This window comes from Lates calcarifer, linkage group LG10, assembly GCF_001640805.2.
Source record: "Lates calcarifer isolate ASB-BC8 linkage group LG10, TLL_Latcal_v3, whole genome shotgun sequence".
NCBI lineage: Eukaryota > Metazoa > Chordata > Actinopteri > Centropomidae > Lates > Lates calcarifer.
This window is the reverse complement of record NC_066842.1, coordinates 6,933,824-6,956,479: the sequence shown is the minus strand read 5'-3', so window position 1 is coordinate 6,956,479 and position 22,656 is coordinate 6,933,824. Positions and strand designations below refer to the sequence as shown.

The 22,656-nt window shown below is 40.6% G+C and overlaps 2 long non-coding RNA genes across 8 annotated transcripts in view; one reads left to right on the top strand and one right to left on the bottom strand.

Moving 5' to 3' along the window:
• LOC108883068 (uncharacterized) overlaps positions 1 to 6,443 on the bottom strand; it is a 41,232-nt gene extending 34,789 nt beyond the window's left edge. For 2 of the 7 annotated variants that reach the window (XR_007813945.1, XR_001960875.1), the window contains exons 1-2: positions 1,865 to 2,395; positions 92 to 133 (exon numbers count right to left, since the gene is read on the bottom strand). This is a non-coding gene — a long non-coding RNA (uncharacterized LOC108883068). Of the gene's footprint in view, positions 1 to 91; positions 134 to 1,864; positions 2,396 to 6,043 lie in introns of those variants that run through there. The other 5 variants (XR_007813943.1, XR_007813946.1, XR_001960873.2 and 2 more) reach the window with 5 other exon arrangements.
• Positions 6,444 to 7,326: 883 nt separating this feature from the next.
• LOC127142860 (uncharacterized) lies at positions 7,327 to 13,274 on the top strand. Its single transcript, XR_007813947.1, has 2 exons — positions 7,327 to 8,162; positions 8,352 to 13,274. It is a non-coding gene; the product is annotated as an uncharacterized LOC127142860 (long non-coding RNA).
• Positions 13,275 to 22,656: the final 9,382 nt, after the last annotated feature.

Genomic DNA, 22,656 nt, shown 5'->3' with positions numbered 1-22,656 from the left:
ATTTATACGTTTCAGGAACTGGTATGTAATGTATGATATTTTAAAGATGTTCAGGTTATTGTGTTCAACTTCTGTATATGAAAGTACTTACAATGACTGTTTCAGGCCCTGTGTTTTCTCCCCATTCATTGATCTGTTGAGTAAACAGAAAGAAAAGATATTGTCAGTGTGGGTGGAAAATGTATAATTGCATTTGCTGACAAAATCTTAAGCTCCCAAAGACAAAGAAAATGAGATTCAACATGTGTTTTAGCTCAAGCACTTCAGACCTGAATCTGTGAGCTCTTTCATTTATGAGAGCTTATCACTACAAGTGAACCAGATCACAAAGGGACAGTCACTGACACCAGAGCAATTACGTTGTACAGGTCTAATCCCTTACACAGCACTTAGGACAGTTTTAAAGGCCACCAGGGCAAACTGCACAGCTCCCTTAACTGTTAGGGTGCAGTTTGGTCCATTTTACAGCCACTGGGGCACAGGCCTGATTGTTAAGACCAGGGAAAGTAATCCCTGGAGTCAGGCCACTAAACCTGTTCTGTCCCTGTAACCATGGCAGCAGACAGGTAGTGTCTGGGTCACAGGGCAAACATGGCCAGGCTTCAGCACTGGCCGCCAGTTAATAAAAAAACTAGCCTGGTGTGAACGCACACACATTTAGTCAAACGCATGTGTGCTTTCACACAGATGCAAATGTGAACTTACATGCATGCAAGGTAAACTCATACACATTTACAAACAAACACACACACACACACACACACACACACGGGCTCAGGCAAAAGTTGCCGGTTGACCTGAGAACCGCTACGACCGCAGAGTGGTACTAGGTTTCAGTTAATCAACAGTGCCATTGGATATTCAAGATGCTTAACCATCACTGAGTGTTAAATACAGTGAGTTGCAGCGACAGGTGAGTAGTAAAAGGGTCCAGAAATTTTTACATTACAAAATTACAAAACAGTGGTATGTTTGGAAAGTCATTCATTGCATTATATAGGATGTCTCAGACATGTAAAAATGAAAATGAATGTGTTTTCACATCACAAAAGGGAAGGAGCAGGACAGGAAGAGGCTGGACTGACATTTTATTCAAAGGATGGTCTCTGTCACCAGACCAGACTGTCTATGTCTGCACATTTTATTTTATTAATACTGTTATTATCACTTCACTCAACTATTTCATTACATTACAAGTGGAGTCTAGGCAGACATAAAATACATCTTTTAAAAGAGAGACACATTTCAGAGAACACACGCCACTACCTCAGGCCCCAAAACGCTGTCATCTGAAATAAAGGCAATAAATAATGATGTGCCGTTACGAGATGAATCGTCCAGTTTGATTTTTCCTCTTCATGAAAATGCCCAAACGATGGTCTGGTCTGTCTTGCCCTTTTGAAACAAACACATGATCTCCCCTGGCCCTTTCTCCATTTACCAGCTCTCCCTCTCTCTTTTCAGTTGCTATGAGACACTCCAGCTGAAGCCAAGGCTTCCACAATTCATTACTGGAGGAACAAAAGCCAAAGCAGTGGACAAAGCAGGGCAGACCAACTCAAACCAGCTCCCACTTAACACACACATCACACCTCTGAGTGCTCTGCTGACATACAAATGGCCAATTCAAGACCTCTCCTTTTTCCTTTTTTATTTTCATTTTTACAATGCCAGTGGAATAGATGAGGAAAACTCTCAAGATACACACTAAGAAGTCAACAGGCTGAAGAATTGACACATTTAAGGATCAGTGAGGCTTTCCCATTTCTTTATCAAAAACATTCTGAAAGAATTTCTGGACAATAGCAAAAATAATATTTAAATATATTTTAATATTATATGTCTTTTGTGGTGTAACACCTACCTTTTTTATGGCTTTTGTGCCAAAGACTGAATAGGCTACAATGCGCCATCAGTGCAACATCACCTGTTTCTGGCGTTCCACCATTTCTGCCTTGCCAAATCATGAAACATCTCTTTTCTCTCCAACCAATCAGATCTCAATCTCTGGCTGTTCTCATGCAAAGAAAGAAAGGGGAAGGCCAATGAGAAATGGCCCTCCTCCTTCCCCTCGTATCCTACACACACGACAATCACCGTCTGAGAAATGCCAACGGACGGGCAATCAGTCATTGTAATTAGGCTGGCTGCCATTCCCGAGCCTTCATAATTCAGGCTGGAGCTGGAGGACATAGGTAGTGAGAGCCCAGCTGCCGGCTGCCACAGCCCACCACTGGCTCACCCAAACCTCAACAGAGGCCACTCCCTCTCCCTTCTCTGCTCCCTCTGATGGGGGAACCAGCAGAATTATAAGGGGGCTGGCTGACTGCAAAATTAAAAAACTGCCCCCACCCCCACCCCCACACACACACCTCCCTCCCTTCCTCCTTGTCTACATCTCAAAACCGCTCCCACTCACACTTTCTTTTCACTGCACTGCAGAGTTTTGTTCTCTAAACTGCATGAGTGCAAGAGCAGATACCTTTTTAAAATGGCTCTTAAAAAGAGGAAAGGTCTTAATCTAAATATATTAAACACATTTATAAAAGGTGGGCTAGTGTCATTTTCCCTGTACAATTTTATTTGAAGGTGTAAAGCTTACAGAGGGGTATTGTCCACAACGTCTCTAGGAGTGGGGAACACTGGATTTACAGTACAGACATGGCTCGCTCTTTTCTCTTTGGAATTCACAGCTAAACAGGAAGCTATGGCAGTATTCTGCAGAGATTTATTTTATTTGCTTACAGGCCGCGGTTGACTCAGAAACTGGCTTTGCCTGTTGTATAGGACCTGAAGTTTTCTTGGCAGTGAAATGAAGAACTGCAAGTTCAGCCAAAATAGACAATAAAGCAGAATGCAGAAACATGCCAAATTGCTGGGGCAATTCAGTCCAGAGGCTCATTTTTCCAAAATGATTCACACTGGAAAGAAAAGCATTTCCCTGTCCTTAGATGAACTTAGTGTGCTCTCTGTCGGCTTTACAAGGAAACGATGGGGGAGGGAGGAGGACGTGTGCACACTCAATCACACACACAGACGTGCGTGTGCGCACACATTCACATGACCATGCAGCCATCACTGCAGATTCTTTGCTCACTGTGGAGTTAGGTCATGCACATAAAAGCCCCAAACACAGACACAGATACAAACATGCACTACTTTAAGAAGACATTTTCAAAGTCTCAGGGGGAAACCACATACATCAATTCTTTGCGAGAAAACCCCAAATAAGAGCAGCCGAGCTGGTTAAGTGCCATTTTACTCACAGCATACTGTACTCTGTGCTGTACACTAACAGCTTGTACCATAACTGTGGGACAAACAACATTTTTAGCATGTACTCAGTTTTCAGTGCAGCAGCAGTACAGTTGAGGAATGAGGGAGGACTAAAGGCAAGTTTTGCATCAGTCAGCAGTGTCCTGAGGCTGGTTTATTGGCTTGTCTGGCTCAGCTGCCTGATAGTGTTCACCTGTTCCTTCCTCCCACTGCAGGATGACACTCAACAGTCTGCTGCAGCACAGCAAGTACACGATCCTTAAATGTATTTGCCATAATTTGTTGTGGACTTCTTTTGAAAATCAGATGCTATAAATCGATATGCTGAAATGGGCAACTACAGCAGCAGCCTCTCATCAATAAATGTCACAAAACAATAAAATCTCTTTACAACCAAAACATATTATTGTGCTTAAAAATTCAGCCTGCCTATGTATGTCAGCATAACATGATATCTGCAGCTTGGGTTGCAGGAGTGCAGCTCTCTTTGTAAATATCCACTCATTAAGTCGCACAGTAAAATTAGATCTTGCACTAAGCAAACATTGAGCATTAGGTTACATAGAAAAGATAAAAGCCTTCTGTATAGTTTTGCCGGGAGCTTTTATGCACTCATAACTATGCTGCTACTACTGACCGTAAATATTTGCGCAGCTGTTTTGTATTGCATCAGTGATATGCGGCAGATACAATATTAGATCAAAAGAACAATCAGTGAAAAATGAGGAGGAGGATCAAGGAAGCACATCAAGGAACAAAAATACGTATTTACAACAATCTACTGCGTGGAAGTTTTCACACTGTTAGTTATTTTACTGTCAGATCATTAGCTTTTCACTGTCAGTCCTGAGACATTGCTTACTCATCAGATCACACTCAGAAATCTTTAAAAGCTGCTGTAACATAATTAATGATTCACCCAATGTGTATCCTGTGAGCTCCACACTCAACACAGCTATCAACTGATGAGCTCTACAAGCAATGAAGAACTGGAAAAGAGAATAAAGCAACATCAAGAGATGTGAACACACACACACACACACACACACACACCTGAACAGAGGCATGAATGTGTTTGGACGATGGTAGGGAGGTTGGAACTGAGAATACGCAGGCCGCGATATTATACAACTTCTGATGTTGCTGCAGAAAACAGAAAATCCTGGATTTACACAAAATCCAAATAAAATACATAAAGATGAGGACAACCCCTCCGGAATCACCACAAGAGTTCAATGACTAATTTCAAATGGTGACAGAAATATGAGCACTGTGGTGGCAGTGGCTGCAAAACTTGTTTTCAGCAATAAGAGTTATATATGAGGGTATGACAAGGCAGGAGTTTATTTCAACATTTTAAGAGGGTTTGTCAGCAAGAGCTTCACTGTTGTTATCATCAATTTGATGTCCAGTTCTGCTAAGAAAATAGGACTCTGACAAAATTCCCCTAACTCATCTCTCAACTGACTTGAAAATGTGTGACATAAAAGATGATGTCATGTTGGAAAGAGCAATTCCACAGACACTGTAAAAGCCAAGCAGTCTAGTTATGCACAGGCGTCAGCGACAGGTCTTTACATTAGATTGATTTCGCTGCTGGTGGATAATTACTATTTTTCATACAGGGGTCACTTACAGCAACAAAAATGAAGCTGAATCAAGCTGCAGAAAATATAAAGAGAATAAGCTGCAGTTTTATTTTATAACTCCACAACTCCTGTCTGAGTTTTTTTTTTTTTTTTAGGAAACTCACGGTACTAAGGTATTATCCAAACACACATTAAAGTAGCTTTAATGTGCACTGTGTACTATATTTTGACAATTATTACCTTGATGTTTTATGTTTTTAATAATTTCTTCAGGTTCCTTCCCTCTATAGGTCAGTCTGACCTAACAGTCTCATTTAATTCAGTAAATTATATTTATGTATATTTCTGAACACTCCTTTAACAAGACCTCTCAGAGACATTTTAACTTTTTACGGTTCACCTTTGCCGCACTTCATTATACATGGACATCCTTCAAAATTACTGCGCCTAAACAAACAATTTGCTGCTTCCTTGACACTTCAACATCCCTCATCAAAGAAGTTTCTAGTATCACTACAAACTTGCACTTAAGTAGAAAACAAACCAATAACTGGGGTGCTGCACAAATTTAATTTCTCTGTGCTGCAGTTTTCTTAATGTTTGCACTCATCAGCTGCAGAAATTACACTGAACCTTCACACTGCTGGGTGTGACATGGTTAAACAAACTTTTATGTTTGTTTTGTTTTTTTTCCTCCCATGACAGTGAACTTGCAGTCACATGACACCTACCAACAAGGGGCACTGAGTGCAAATACAGGAAATAAACTAAAAGAAGAAGAACCACAACAGGAATCAACTTAACACCACAGCACAAGTGCAAAATTTAGTTCATAACGCTAGCATAAAATTATAAAATCTCTCAGAATAATTAGTATAATATAAAGTATGATAATTAACTTCTTTTCAGTGGCACACAGAGAGCTTTTACAAGCTATAAAGCAACTTTACCACCAGTGAAAAACTAGCTTAAAGACAAACTCAATGTAAAGTCTTCAACGTGCACAAAGGACACACTGCAAATATTACCACTGTTATAATGTTTTTTTCCACACATTGTTCCTACTGTGCAAAAACCTAATTTTATTGTGGGCTAAGCTAATTTTTTGATAAGATTTTCAGAATAAGTCATGTGTCAAATGCATGTCACAGGACAAAGAAAAGTTGCAGTCGACTCACCATAACAACGCACCATGTGCTTGTTGCTTGTCAGTTCAAAGTCTCCTCCTTAAGCGTCCACAGTGCATGAGTGGAAACCGAGAAAAAAGCTGCATATTTATGTATCCTCTCCGGCTGCAGCTGCTGCGTGTTGTTTTGGTGCTTCAGAAATTGTCAGGAAGAAAGGCGACTTAACAACTGTGCGTCTCACCGCCGCTCCTCATTTAATTCAAACAGCCTAGAAAGTGATCCTCAGCCGAGTTATAATCTACGAGGTGGTCTGACGACTGTCGTGAGGACAGGATTATACACATCCCCAGCGAAAGCTTTTCATCTCGTTTCATCCGCTGCGCAGGCTGTCCCCAATATCACCGCACGGGCTGCATGGCGAGTCTGACTCACCCCACTGTGCATAAAGGCTGGACTGCAAGTTATTATCACAGCCAGCAAGGGATTTTGACTGGTAACGTTTGTGGGGAAACAAAATGTTTATTTGGCCTCGTTCCGTTTTTGATAATTCTTTCTGTGGGAGAGTCAGGTCCTGGTGTGCATGTGGCTTTCGGAGCATTTGCTGCTGGAAAACAGTGATTGCAGAGTTAGAGGTTCATGTTTATGAAATCATGACACAGTGAGAGTCATATTATTTGGTACCAAATTCTGGCTGCAGGACGAATGAAAGTTAGTATTTGATGATCAATACCATTTATCTGTTCCACTGAAGAATTTAGGAGCTGACCTACAATGCATCTTGTAGGTGCTGTTTTATAGAATTTCCTCTATGAGCTAGACCTGGAGTTCATTTACTTTGATATTTAGGGTTAATGCAGATAAATCACCTTTGTCAGATTTGATTGGCATAACATGCTAAAAATATAGGGAATGTATGTAAAACAGTAGTGGGAACATTAAACATCTTGGCTAGTTACATATATCATAATACACACTCTAGCTGATAAGAGATTAGAGTACGTTTGCTTGCATAGCAGGAATTAAAAAGTCAAAAAAAAAGTTCAAATATTTTTGGTTATACAAAATCACCTCATCAACTACTGCACATGTGATCAAGGCTTATTGCTGTTACAATAGATCAGTCAAAAAGCTGTGGCCACTGCCCTGTGATATGCACAGTTTGACCTTTGTCAATGCAAAATGTGGACAAGTGGAAGAATGATTACACCATTACACTAGTTTTATGCTTTAAATTATTATTCTTTGAATTCCCACTGTTTCACAACCCAGATGCCCTATTTTGAAAATGGGTACTCTGAGAGCACTGAACAATTTGAACAAAGGTTTTGTGTGCAGAATGCAACCAGTTGCGTTACAGCTGCAAAAAATGCATCTATTTATTTTCAGCAGATTTGGTTGTATTGCAAGTGTATCTGAAGGGATATTTGGTATAAACACATCCTCATTTGTAAGCTCATCAGTCAAGCACTGAGTGTCCTCTGAGCATAGACCACTTAAGCAGTCAAGTTACTCACTCTGCAATCCTTCAGACAGACTGAGTGGCCTTTGGGATGTTTTAATGGTGACTTGAGCTATCACTCAGAATAACTCTCACTGTATCTTAAGTTGCACCTGTTGCATGAACTGCTTTAAAATACCAGACTTGACAGACGGTAAACACAGGCTGCAATGACTTTTCATCCTGGGCGCCCAAACAACTTTTACCCAGCAACATGTTTTGTTCTGAAGCCAGGCCACTTAGGCCTCTTGATAGCCGCTATTAATACGTACCACCGCTCGGACTGAGGTGACTCATGTTTCTGTGAAGCCTCACCGAAATTCATGATCATTTTGATCCCGGTGCACTGTGGTGGCACAGGCAACACAACCCTGTTGACCCCATACTGCATAGAGACAAGGGTAATGAGATTAGCTGTGCATGAGTGTGACCGCCGTTTGTGACGTGTCCTCTCCAGATTGTGCGTGCACAGCTTTCAGACTCTGCAGTTCATGTGACAAAATCACCGCAGTTAGGAGAGCGAGGATTACTGGGCGGGGTGATTGAGTTCACAGAGCGGCGAGCTCAGGGCAAGAGTTAGGCACCATGAGCTTGTGCCAAAGGAAATGACATTAAATGTCAGGGATTTCTGACTGTTTCCAGAATGAACTTCCTGCCTCTTGATGATATTTGGTAAGTTCTATTTTAATGCACTGGGAAAAATGGTTGAGTTTTTAGGCCACGTTATAATCCCGAGTGATATTTCCGTTTTTTTGCATATTCTGTTTTTGCTGTATCCTTAAAATTTAAAGGCTGTGTCTCATCTGATAATCTTAAGCATCACTGTCATTGTTTTGATGATTTGTTTCTTTTTTCTGTCAGGATTTTCTACATTTCCTGGATAAGGGCTATGAACTCATTGCTCTTGCTGAAGGTTGGGAATACAGACATATTAGTATAGTCAGCGTGCCAACTTGTTTTGAACAGAGGGGTGTGTCTACCACTTAGTCAAAATGCAGCAAGTCTTGTGACTACAATGTACTGTGGTCTGTTGGAAATTTTGAAGGTTTGCCTCTTACACTGTTTTATACATATGTCAGTGTTGCTTATGAATATAATTTAAAATAGCAGGTTAAGAAAGAAGTTTTTTTTTTCTTTAATTCAGCATAGACTAATGTTAAGTGTTAAATAGCTGAAAACCATGGTATCAGACTTAGTAGTTGTGATTTGAAACAGTTCATTGATAAATTGATTAGTCAGTCAACAGACTATTAATTAACCAAAAATTCTCTAGGTCCAGCTGCTCAGTTGTGTATTTAATGACATTTGGTAGCACAAACAAAGAGACAATTATTATTTGAATAACAAAAATCTAATTGTGAGGCTAACAATTATCTGTGTGGCATCAGATCTGCTGTGTTTGGACATATATACAGGAGCAAGAATAATACCTGAAGAAGACCATCTGTGGTTCAAATGTCAGTCATGTCCACATAAAATAAAAGAAGAGCTGTGAACAAGACTGACGTATTTTTCATCATTCATGTTCATGTAATTGCTATCCAGCACCTGCAAAGAATTAGTAGATGTATGAGTGCTATAAAGAGCTATTTTAACAGCATCAGGTATTTAAGGGTTTTTCTTAAGTTAAGATAAACTTAATTGATCTTTCAAACAACTTGAATCTTGATAGCGTGAGATGACCAGGGCTGTTGTGGGTCTTCAGAGGAGTAGCTGGCTACAGTACATGTATGGACCACTGACAGGGGCTCCACACAGAATGTCTCTGGAAGCACCACAAAGGTTTTGCCCTCAACACCCACCCGTCTGGCAGCTCCAGACACAGAGTCAAGGACAAAGACACAACTATGATTCCGCTTGTTAAATCAAATCACTTCTGTCGACTTGATGCTAAACTGTTCAGGAGAGACTTCTGCTCAGACTCAGTGCTTTGATTAATTACACGCTGACCACTGGATCAGAGCAGTTGCACCAGATTCAGCTGTATTTAGCTTTGTTTCATCTGTGGGCATGATTGTCAGCGTTGTGTATGTCAGGCAGGCATTTCATACAGCATCATAACAGAATTTCCTGAGTGAGTGTAAGGAGAAAAAAGGACTGAAGGCATGGGATGGTTTTGTGTTTCCACAAGGACGACCTCATGCCCATGTTCTCATCTATTTGAGTGCTCAAGGAATGCACGCTCCTTTGTTTTGGTTATGTCATGCCCTCATTTTCAGGACTTGCACAAATAACTTGTCAAAATGCTCCACTGTATGTTACATTTATACAATTAATCATACTGTATTTAAAACATTCAAAACTGATCTGACATAGCTTTGTTCCACTTGCAATGATACATGTGATTTACGTCATTGGATTTATTTATTTCTAAAATATTATGTATCGTAATATTTGTGAAGTTCACATTTTCATTTAACATGCATGCAATGTCATGCCATATGCACAAATCAATACTGACCTTGAAAAATTGGAAGACTTGTTTTTTTCCCTAGGACAGCTGCTCTTGGTCCCCACCCACTCCAGCACCACACAAGTTTTTTTCATATTTGATCCAAAGTCACTCCAGCTATTGTGTGACGGACCCTGAATGCACACATCCTTACCCTAGTTCTATACTTTGCTTCACACAATGAATCTCTTATCCTGCTCGATCAAGAGTCCAGACACAACATGTTTGCAAATGCAAAACCATTTGATATTTAGATTAAGGATTACAACTTACTTGTCTCATTGCCTTCCCTCAAATTCAATGGAGTTTACCATCATCCATAAGCATGTGAATTCCAGCTGTGGGGTAAAGCGATGAGGTCGGCTCTGACTGGGGTGAGATGTTTTGCTTGAATGCTCCTTGACCTAAGACTGTCTGGAGGCTCTTTGCACACTAAGCCATGCTTATTTGTAAACAGAATGCTTTGCTGAAGTTCTCCACGCTCACCCTCCACCCTCTGAAAAGGGCCACTTTGCACAAAGAGACCATTCTCATTGGTGTTTGGACCTCATTTCTACTTTCTATACTCCAGATTTGTTGTGGAGGCCTTCATTTGCTTTGGATTGAAAAAATGCAACTGCGTTTTTTGGAAAAAGCATTCCTTTATCAGTAAATTGAGCATTGAGCATTCGGAGTGAATGACATGAAGGTGATGTTTGATCTCAGTAGTTTTTTTGTGCCCAGACCACCAACCTCACTAACAATACACCCCTTAAAATGCTGCATGAAATCAAACAAGTCTGTAAACCAAAACTGGCAGTAGACCTCAAACTCTTGGCTGTCGCTAACTTTCTCACATTCTCCCTTGTGCTAGTCTGTTAACTTTCAGAGCTACCTCCTTAGGAAAACGTGTTCATTAAATTCCCAGCAGGAGTCTCTACGTGGGCTTCACCCTGTCATTGACAGATACATGAATGACTCAATATGCGTCTGGATTTGTAACCTGCGAGGACTTAAGAAAAAGCCGGGGAGACAATGGCAACTGAGGCAAAGCTGCAGAGCCTTCAGTCTAAACAAAATCTCATTGTTCCTGTTTTCCATAGTTAGGGGGTTAGGCATTCCCCTGCCCACCCCCACCCCCCACCCCATAAGACTCCCAGAACCTCAGTCCGCTGTCCCGCCCCAGTCTCTGTACTCCACTAGTCCTGAGTGCTGTGAGTGAGGCTAGTAATTAAACAGGGCTGCCTCTCAGTTTCTGCAGCTCCATGGGGGGAGTCCCTTCATGAAATGTACTCCTCATTCTGAGTCCAGACGGCAGCTGATGAGGGATTATCTGCTGGCAGAGGCATGGCATATTCCCCACCATAATCTTCAATTAGTTCAGTTCACGGTGATGTGTTGGGTGGACCTGCCACTACCTTTCCCACGGCTTCTTCATAAACACCACACCAATGTCTTGAATAATATACTGTATCACTTGGGTTTTTCATACACAAAGTGTTGGATTGGTAAAGGAAATTAGCTTGGACTTCCATCATTTTATTTTGGAAAAAGACTAATACACCCCAGACTAAGAACAATAGGTTTAAGGTAAATCTAGAATTTGTAACTCAAGATAATTTTTTGCTTAATTACCTTTTTTTTTTAATAATGGTACTTTGCATAAAATGATACATTAAAACATGTTGGATGATGATTTTGATGTCAATCACTGCTTTCAGTGTCACATTAATTTAATTGGTTTATCCTGTTGGAAAATTTTTGATGTGGCATACAATGGCATTGTACTCTTCCTTTTGTCCAGTTTCACCTCCAACCATTCTCCAATCATTCCACTTCAAAGTATGTTTGACAAAGTGGTGAAGCAGGAGTTTACCCCATAGCTCATATTGGTCCTTTTATTTATTCACAGATGTGTGTTTGTAGTTGGAACTTTAAAATCAAGTTTATTTATTTATTTAGTCATTTATTATAAGCAAGAAGAAGGTAATCTGACAGCCAATGCTATATGAGCCAAAATTTGGTTGCAAATCTTGTGGCTCTATCATTAGTGACTTACTGTGGAAAGAGTACATTTAGCAGTTGCCAATGAGGTATTTACAAAGAAATAAGATAAAACAAGACTTAAAATTGGAAAAAGACAGGGAAATTAAACTTTTCCAGATATAGTGGCTTCAGAAGGTATTCAGATCCCATCACTTTTTACTTTTTTTGTGTGTGTGTCACAGGTTTAATTGTAAATGGCTACAATTACTAGTTTTGCTTGTTAACCTATACCTGATGACCAATCACTCATTCACAAAAGTAGTCAGACTATGAAGTCACTACTTTGTAGAAGCCTCTTTGGTAGCAATTACAGCTTTGAGTCTTATTGGGTAAGTGTCTACAAGCTTTGCTCACCTGGATTTGGGCAGTTTATCTCATTCTTTGTGGCAGATCCTCTTAAACTCTGTCAGACTGGATGTGAAGCATCTGTGAACTGTCATCTCCTGGTCTCTCTATAGGTGTTCTGTGGGGTTTAAGTCTGGGTTTTAACTGTGCCATTCAAAGACAGTTAGAAACCTGCCTCAAAGTCAGTCCAGTGTTTTCTTGGGTGTAAGCTCCAGGTTATTGTCGCACTGAAAGATGAATCGTCACATGCTCTCAGGAGCATGTTTGTCATTTGGAGTTCTGCCCAAACTTCGATTTTTGTTTCATCAGACCAAAGAATCTTTTCTGCACTCCTTTAAATATGTTTTGTCAAATCCAAGTGCACTGTCATGTCAACACAGCTTACTTCTAGCCAGTCTTCTTGCCATAAAGGCCTGATTGATGGAGTGCTGCTGGGATGGTTGTCTTTGTGGCAGGTTCTCCCATCTCTGAGGAGAACGTCTGAAGCTCTGTTAGAGTGATTGTTGGCCCTTCTTGCCTAGTTACTTAGTTTGGCCAGACAACTAACCTTAGGAAGAGTCCTGGTGGTTCCAAACTTCTTCCATTTCACAATTTCTGAGGCCACACTTCTGAGGGAACACTCAAAACTTTAGAAATTGTTTTGTACCCTTGGTCTGATCTATGCTTAGCCACAATTCTATTGCAGAGGATTACAGCGAGTTCCTTGGACTTTATGGCTTGGTTGTTGTCCTGACATGCAATGGAAATTGTGGGACCTTATATATGCAAGTGGGTGCCTTTCTAACCCATGTCCAATCAATTCAATTTGCCACAGGTGGACTCCAGTCAAGTTCCAGACATCCCCCAGAAGATTTAGGCAAACAGGATGCACCTGACCACAATTTGGAGTGCCACTGCACTGGGTCTGAAGACTTTTGTAAATGATAAATTTTAGTTTTTAATAAATTTCTAAGAACATGTTTTCACTTTGTCATTATGGGTCATTGAGGTGTATACTGAGTGCATGTTTATCCACTTAAATTTAAATTTACAACACTGTTAAAGTATGCAAAAAGTGAAGAGGTCTGAATACTTTCTGAAGCGACTGTACAGCCAATCAAGGACAAATGGAAATAACACATGGAAAATACATAACCAGCCTACCAATCTATGCTAATATGGCTGATGTTCATTTGCAGCAGCTACCTTAAACTCTCTGAGGTAAAGCCTTGTAACAAGCATGCTTTATAGTCATCAGCGCTCTGTTCCTTATAGTCTTGGTTCAGTTACAGTTTGAACAACTGAGGATTCAGAAGGTGTGTCTCAAATTACAAAAGAGGAAACCTGTTAATTACTTTGACTGAAAGATGTTTTCAAAAGCTCGGTGTTGAGTTTTAAAACACAGTTCAGTGACTGGATGAAATATGATAGTTGAGCACATACACAGTTCAAGTACAGCACCTTCAGCTGTTGTGAATACACAAGTAATGTGTTTTTATTTAAGAGCAAATAACTAGGATCACATCTAATGCATTTCCAGCTCATTTGTAGCAAATTATGAATTATATTTGAGATGCAAATATCAGATTAAAGTGCTGTTTTCCTACTTAATCAGCTAGTAAAATTATTATCCATTTATATTATCAGCCCGAGCTGATATTTGATAATTTATTAACACTCTCTGGAAACACTGGCTTGCAAACCCTCCAGGAGACTATTTTCTTATAATTCTGCAGTACCCAGAACTCCTAAAACATGACCATTTTAATAATTTATCTTTCATCAGGCATCTCAAGTTCTGAGGGCTTGCATGGTAAAGTGAAACTGGGTCTGTATTAAATGAACAGCAGTGTTTGTAGAGGAACACAATATTTTGTTGTGGATCTAGTTCTCAGTGCTTTAACATTGCTTGAGTTATGCTGGAAAGTATTGGCTATGATACTATATGTCACTAATAACAGTCCAATGGCAAGAGACTGTTTAACTGTAAATGCTGGGTCTTTCAGTAAATAATATGATAGGGATCTATAACTCCATCTTGTCATTGCGAAGGTTATTTGAGCCATTCGTCAAATGGCTAAGTGACAGAAACAGGTTGGAGAAGGAGACGGTGAAATGAACCCCTCAGCTACTTCTCAGTCTCTCTTGTTAATCAGCTTATTTTCCGATAGAGTCTTCCACATGTATCAGCTGACTAGATGGTTTTATTATTACTTTATTCTAAAAAGTGCCATTTCTGCATTCCAACCTCCTTATTTGTAGCTTTCTGTTATGTCAGTTTCTATGATACTGCCATAAAAAATATGCAGTAGTATTCCTAATAGTCAACAGTTTTAAACATAGTGAGCTTAGAGTATACCCTCTTTTGCTGATTACAGATGATTACTCAGAACATTTCTTTATTTCATTTTGTCTTTAATCATGAGGGTGCAATTTGCATAATAACAACTATGTGATAATTTCAATAAATTTGGGGTCAGATGCACTTTGCTTGCAATAGCAAAGGATCTCTATATATGTATTAGAAATATATTTTAGTTGCCATGCTCCCATTATACCAATGCAGATAACAGAAGTGTATCCACTTAAAGGGGTAGTTTTAAATTAAATTTACTCATCTTTTCTTTAGTCATGACAACATGAAAAAATAGAGCACAACTAATAACCATCCTTACAAGCTCCAATGCAAACCATTCAGCTGGTGGTTTAGTCTAAGGTGCACAGCAGGTCATGTTACATTATTATAGGAGGTGTAAAAACCGCAGCAACACCCATACGATGAGTCACATTCATGTGGAGAAGGGTCATCTCAGGTAAAGCAGTCACGTGGGCTCCCCTGGCACTTCAGGTCTGGCACTTCATCCTATTACTGCTGACAAAAGCTGGCCCATATGCTGTGTTCTGCAAGAAAGTCAGTCTGACACTGACACATGGCCAGCAATGCTGTGACACAAACAAGGCATGGAACTCCCCTCAATTTACCTGTGACCTGCTTTTTAAGGACAAGTCTGAAAGGATGAGCGCCCATGCAGCCAAGTGTTTTTGTAGATGTGTGTATGTGGGTCTTGTTTGTTTTCCTTAGGCGCACAGTGATAGGCTTAGATAGGCTGGCAGACGTGCCTTAACAAGATGTGGGGCAGGCCTTGATAACACACTCACATGAACTGTCTATTTTCGGTCATGGGACTCCATGGACTAGCTCACCCCAGCCAGTACAAATGAAAAACAGTTGGCTGCAGATTCAAATATCAAAATATAGCAGGAATCTTGTTTTGTTGCTATAGTCATACAAAATACATACAGCATGAATGTAACTGTGTCTCCAACACATGTTAGATATGCATGTGTTTTGCTCTCACCATTGCATTCATTATGTGCATATATTTCTCTCTGTGTGTTTGCATGTGTCAGTGTACAAGTGATATTTGCATGTGGCACCTAATGTTTACCTCATGTGGCCTGGCCCTGTTGTTTGTCATGGCATTACTGCATCTGATCCCTGTCAGTGCCGTTGGATGGTCTCCATTTAAGGGTTTTATCCCTCCGGCTGACCCAGAAGATCTTTACCGATCCAGACTGTCTGTTGGGCCATCCCCACAGCCCGGCTGCGGTTCTCTTACTCAATGCAGCATGTGTTATTCATCACATGTTGTCATGAGCTGTCAAAAGCAGCCATGACAAATGCTGCTATTCTGTTTATGAAACGATCATGTTGGCCTCACACTTCAAACCACCATTATCATACACGGTTTATTGCCAGTGCTGTGAAAAAAAGCTGAAAAACCAACAGGAAAAACATAAGTATATTTAATGGTCAGACTTGTGGATTTATCACAGAACAACATACTCTTTTCCCCCTATAGTAAATGACCTCAAAGAACTTGCGAGATGAAGCAATCGACGCTAGTCACTGCACAATACAATTACTGTATATCTCTTGCACCCCCACTGCTCCCATAGATGACAAACATGCATTGTCCATGTCCACGGCCAGAACAATCACTTCCTTTGTGATGGAATGCTCAAGGATCAGGCAAGGTCAAGGACCTTTAAGAACTTGAGGGCTGTAAAAAACGCACATATGTGTGGAAAGGAAAATAGGACTAATTCACAAGAATTTGCTATTTATAGTGTTTGCAGTGTAGTGTTACTGTAAACCGCATATCACTAGTTGAAATCAAACCTACTTGTGTATTTCTGTTTTGTTTTTGCGTCTAAAATGCCAACAAGTCTTGGCCTGTCCTGTTCAGACAAAGCCGTCCCTCTGTCACAGAGCTGTGCCGAAAATATTTCAGCTGCTACATCGAGACAGTTTTGTCCCTCTCTGCGTCACTCCTTCCCTCCCTTCACCCCTCCCTCTCTACACAGGCTGAATCAGCACACTGGGCGCCCCCACCCTGGGTGTCGCTTTGCATTGGTATCACCACAACTTTGCCTGCATCACAGACAGAGGGCTGTCTCCCCCAATGACAGAGCTAGAAGGGGAAGGGTGGGCGGGAAATGGATTTGAAACAGCCGAGATGGTTCAAGTGAAAGAATCACCAGATAGAAAAAAAAAAGTTTTGCTCAACTGAGATTTTAAGGAGAAACAGGCATAATAAATCAAAAAAGAGCTCATGGAGCTTCTCTGTAATGTTGTTTTGGCTCTTGTTCTCATTTTAACTTTTAAAGGGCATCTGTATTCACTTTTTGCTGCATGTAGACCACAGAGTATTTGTCCTGATGAAATACATGACCAAAGAGTTAATTCTAGCCCTGTGTGATAACTAAACATGAAGCAAAGGAAGGCGGTCAGTGTAAATTGGCACACATGTGAATATTATTCAGTGAACTTCCATTTGACCCATATGATTAGAAGGGAGCTCGAGCAGTGGAGTTTACACGTGCAGTGAGCATTAGAGTCGAGCAGTTTATGGCTCTGGGGTCTGCTCTGTTAAAAGGCGTGAATTGGTCCAGATCCAGCAAAGACTGATTGTACACGGGTAGGAAATTTGGTGCACACTCAGTCAGTATAATTTACTGGGTCAGTGGATCTTGATTTTATCTTTCCCCAAATCTTTGAAGCATTTGGGGAAAAGATAATCTAATTAGTAGCAGTATATTTTCTGGCCCTTTGCTTCAGGATGCCTGCTGACACATGTAGAAAAACCAGATGGAGAAATCTTGAGTAAACAAGAGAGTAGTGAAATGTAATGAAAGCAATTATATCCTAACTTGTCTACCATATTAAACAATAATTCCAATTTATCACAACTTAGGTTGTATTTTTGGCCATTATTTATCGTTGCACATTTGCTGAGATCTGAAAAATTTCCACATTGCAACAATGAGGTGCTACAAGGCTAGAAACACAAGTGGTCAGGCGATCAGACTGATTACAGGCCAGTGGTACAACCAGATAATCTTTATGTACCAGTAAAACTTAAACTGAGCACTGATGAAATGTGTGTAATAATTCCTCATTGCACAGAAAAACTATTCTTACTTTAAGCAGCTCTAAACTAGGCACTAATGTTAAAAAATGCCATAATTTTCTATAATAATAATAATAGATAAAAACCAACCATACTTAAGTCCAATACTTCCCTACTACTGATTTCCCTGTCCTGTCTGTGGTCACAAGCTCATTTGCTCCTACTGATTACATGTAGTGTTAAAAACTGGTCATAAGTATATACACACAATTTTCAAAAAGGGAAAATCATTTGCAAAAATAGTTGTGCACTGTACTTTTTAGCTAACCATTAGTCAAACAGTTGGAAGTATATTTACTGGGGACTACTTTCATCTGCGGACTCAGTGCACCACTGGGTATTGACAGCAGCATGATGGTTTATGTGGGATAGACTCAAAATAAACTACAGGGCCAATGTTTATCATAATGAAGGAACATGCCATTCATTGTGGCTCATTGATGTGTTTTTAATAGAGGAGTTGGATCAATTCATTTTCGTGAGAATTGTTGATAATAAGAAAAACATCAAATTGGATATTGTATGACCAGACTTATCCATTAACAGAGGCCAAAAAAATGAGAGGGTAAAGTAAATGCTCTTTTTCTCTTAGGGTTGAGGTGCTCTTAAGCAAAGTCCAAAAAGCTAATGCTCCTAGTAGTGTGGTGACCAACTGACTGGTTGTACTGACAAGTCCCTAAACTAATGCAGGGTACTGATAAAAACCCTGCTGCTCTGCAAGGTTTAAGAAGTTTCCTTCATGCAATCATGAACTTAAGTGACATTTCCTCACAGGGGAATAATCAGATCATTCAGTGCATTTGTGATTATTATTCAGTTTCTTTAAGCTGCGTTTACCACTATACATTCCAGATTTTTAATGTCAATTCACACACTATGAGAGGAGACAGCTTTGACGATTCATTCCGGTTGAGATCGGCTAGAGATTGTACAATTAAACAGAGTATTTACATATGTTTGATGTTTAAGTGCTTTGTGCTACATGCTAAAACAGAACCCAGTGCTATAATGCACTTTGACTTGGAGAAGTGAGCACAATGTCTATCTTTGATCAAGTTCTTTTTGAATCTTAATAGGGGTATAGTTACTGTACAGCGATACGCCTGGTGGGACTGGGAACATGGGGTGTCTGAGCCAGACACTGTTTCAATCACATGGCAAGCTGGAATTGGAGGAGATGTGTTCCTCTGAATCTAGAAAGCAGTGTGCAACAAGAGTCAAGGACCCCCCTCCACCTCCTCTTACACACACCTTACACACACACATATATAATCCAGTTGGCAATCCAATCCACTGTAGTGTTGGCTGTAGTCAGGAAGTGCTAATGAAGTTATTAATGATATTCACGTGTGCAGTGGTGTGCAAGCAGGGACCAGGCCTCCCTTAGCCAGCTGGTAGATCTGTCAAACTTTACTTTATGGTGATTAATAACGCGGGAAAGAAAAGACAGAAAGAGACTTATACCCCGAGCTTTGTCAAGTAAAAATGAGCAGTGAGATACTGCAGATAAACAGATGATACAAGCAGAGAGTGAAATAAAAATGGTCACTTTGACAATAAGGGAAATGCTGCATATGAATTAGAGAACAGTGGTAAATCTCCCAATACTAATGTCCAAAGTGTTGGGACAGTCTGATATCAAAGTGATTGTTTAGAGCTGCGAGTCACTTCTGCAAAAATGACGGCAATTAAGATGGCGGAGGGATGGGGGGGGGGGGGGGGCAGACGGACCTCAGCTCCATGCAGGCCAGATCCATTGGCTCCACTACTGGGGCTGCCTGAAGTAAGGACCTCCTTCCCACTGCTGCCTCAATGCTTGTCCAACAACTCCCTCTGCTGGGTGTCCACATGGATCAGAATCAAGGACCAGCTCGGTTTAATCAGATCTCTGTGAGGTTTTATGCATGCAGAAGGTGCAAGTCCATAATCAATCTCTTTCTAGTGTACTCTGCTTGTGTCTATCTAAAGGTAAAAAAAAAATAGCTTAAACCGTTTAGAAAATATTAAAATTTCTAACTTCATGCATTTCCTGTGCATGTTTTTATGTCATAGTCAACTGAGGGAGAACATAGACTGATCTCAAAATGACACAAGCTCATTGTGTCAGATCTTGTATTGCATACTCTGTCTCCATCTACTGGGAAGACTCAGCTGTCACTTTGTTCTCAAAGCGGCAGCTAATCATGTTCACAAAGGCATCAAATTGTGGATATTTTACAACATCTGGACTCTAAGAAATACACAGTGGTAACACTTCCAGTTTTTCAGATAATTTTTGTGATATTTAGGAACATTGAACTTGGCAGTATGTTCCTTGTCAGAACAGAAGAGTAATGTGTATATGACTCTGCTGGAGGGAATTACATACAGCTCACATCATAAAAAACACTTTTTTGAAGAGAATGATTCAGGCATTTTACATGTAGATTATACTGTACTGAGCTGATTCTTTGACATATTGCTCTAATTTATTATACCACACACAGATGGGCAGTGATTCCCAAGGACATCATCATCAGAATGGCTTCCTGATGACAGCGGTCAAGTCTGAATTTCATACAAGAGTGCCAGGATCCAACCGCCTATTAACCACCAATATATTCCTCAATATATTTAATCGCTCGGTTATGAATGATTTATCTGTCCGACAGCATGCGGCGCCAGCACTGTGCACGTTCGGGAGCTATTATTCTGTTCAAGCTAAATGAAGATAAAGGAAAGACAAATTTATTGCCCTTATGCACCTTTGGTCAAAAAAGAGGAACTACATTGTCCACATTCGCTATCTGCCACTCTGTGTGTCTGTGTCTGTGCGTCTGCATCTCTGCCAGCAAGCATTTGCTACAAATTGCTCTGGATTTCCAGTAAGTGGTGTCAGACAGCTTTCCTGGGCTTAACGGGAAATCTGTCTTTGGGGTGCAAGATTATAACCTCTGCAAACCGCTGGTCAATGGAAAAGTCCTAATCCACTCATGGGCCAACCACTCCCGAGTGTAATATTGGCTCCAGGAGATATGGAGGTGGCTGATTTGACCAAAAACAAATAATTTCTATGAAGAATAAAATAAATACTGAGAAGAACAGCATGTGGGGAACGGAAGAACATTTTGGTCTCTGTTTTCTTATAGTCACTTTTGGTTATGTTACGACTAAAGTCAGAGACTAGGAAACATCGCTCTGAAAGTGTGGGCCTAGCTTGTCTCTTCTGATGAGCCTAAAAATCAATCTGATATTGAAGAATTCACATCTGTTCATTAACTAATTACAAATGACTGTGTCATCTGGGAATGTTTTAGAGTCATGTTAACATCATCCATATAAATGTATTTTATACGACCATTACATCGCTATTCCACACTTTAAACAGCCTCTCATCAGAAGCTGATGATGACTTTTACTCTTGCACTTGGCTTAATTGTTATAAGACAGTCCAAACAAAGGAGACGTTCTTTTAATTCTCTGAGGGAATGCATGTAGTAAAAAAGTGTGGCACCACAGCAAAATAAAACCAAATGGGAAGCCTTTCATGTCTGTGTAGCTTTAGTATATAATGGGTTTTACACTATGACTGAAAATATCATTGTCATACTGGTGGCGGCTGAGGTAATGGCTCCGGCCTCAGTGTGGAGGATGGCTCCCCTTCTGTGTCCACCAGCCGCTGTTGTCATCTTAACCCGAAACCCTAAGAGGAACCGATAAAGGACACGAAGAAGACACAGGAAGAGGAAGGAGAGGATAAAAGGAGGAACCCCTCAAAGCGGCTGCAGTCCAAGTCCACTGGAACCCTAAAGTGCCCTTTGACCTTTGCTGTCAAACAACCCAGAGTGCCCTCTGTTTGCAGTTCCAGTGGAGTTCAGCCTGCCGGTAGGGAACTCTGGGTTTGGCAACTCTGGTTGTCACTCTTCTATCTCAGCGGAAATGTCTTCTTCCTGCTTGAGGGCAGACACCCAGACCGACAGACAGACAAACCACAGGCAGCCCAACTCTCTGGAGTTGAAATAGCAGTCACTTCTCACAGGAAGTCGTTGCTCATTGGGATGCTTCACTGCTCAGACACAACAAAGTGGCCTTTTACAGACACAAATACACAGGGAGAAAAGTGTGGGGTTAACCAGAGGCCAGGAGCTGGATGAGAGTTGAAATAGAGTGTGTGTTGACTGTGCTTGCAAATTGTGTGGTATTCATGTCTTTAAAATGGATTGGAAAGAGATGAAGTTGAAGTAAACAATTCTAATAGAAAAATGGCCTCAGATAATCTATTCATAAGGAGTTCATTTCTGTTTTGGGAAAAAAAGGCTCGTACAAGTCTCTGTGAGGTCTGGTTGTCCTTTGTAACACATGTGTTGGTATGCAAGCTGATAGTCAGTAAGCTGTCAGTGTCTCTACACCAATGTCACCAGGACGACGTCTTATATGTTTATTGTTCTTGACAATTTAAGTGATTCTGAATGTGACCCTCCTGACCCAGAATAATTTAACTGTCTCTCTAGCATTTCCTCCACTCTGCCTCCTTATCCACTGTCCAGCCTCTAGGAACCTACGAGAACCTCACTGACCCAATTTAGATGTCAGATTACTGTTGTGGAGTCAAACAGGCAAACAAGCAGTGTGTGTGGCTGTGTAACGGATCCATCCAAACATTCCTTTGTGTATGTGAGGCCCCTGCAAGGTTCAGTGTACGGCTGACACAACAAAGAGAACCTGTGTTTGACAAGCAGCCCAATGCCAGGCCCAACCCGAGGCTGAAGGAGAAGTCCAGGACACTATGAACCCACCTGAGGGTGGATGTCCAGCTCACAGACACAACACAGACATACATACAGATACAGAATTCAGAATGAATCCGCATGTTAGGGAGCAATTACTGACATCCATTTACTTTTTCTTCTTT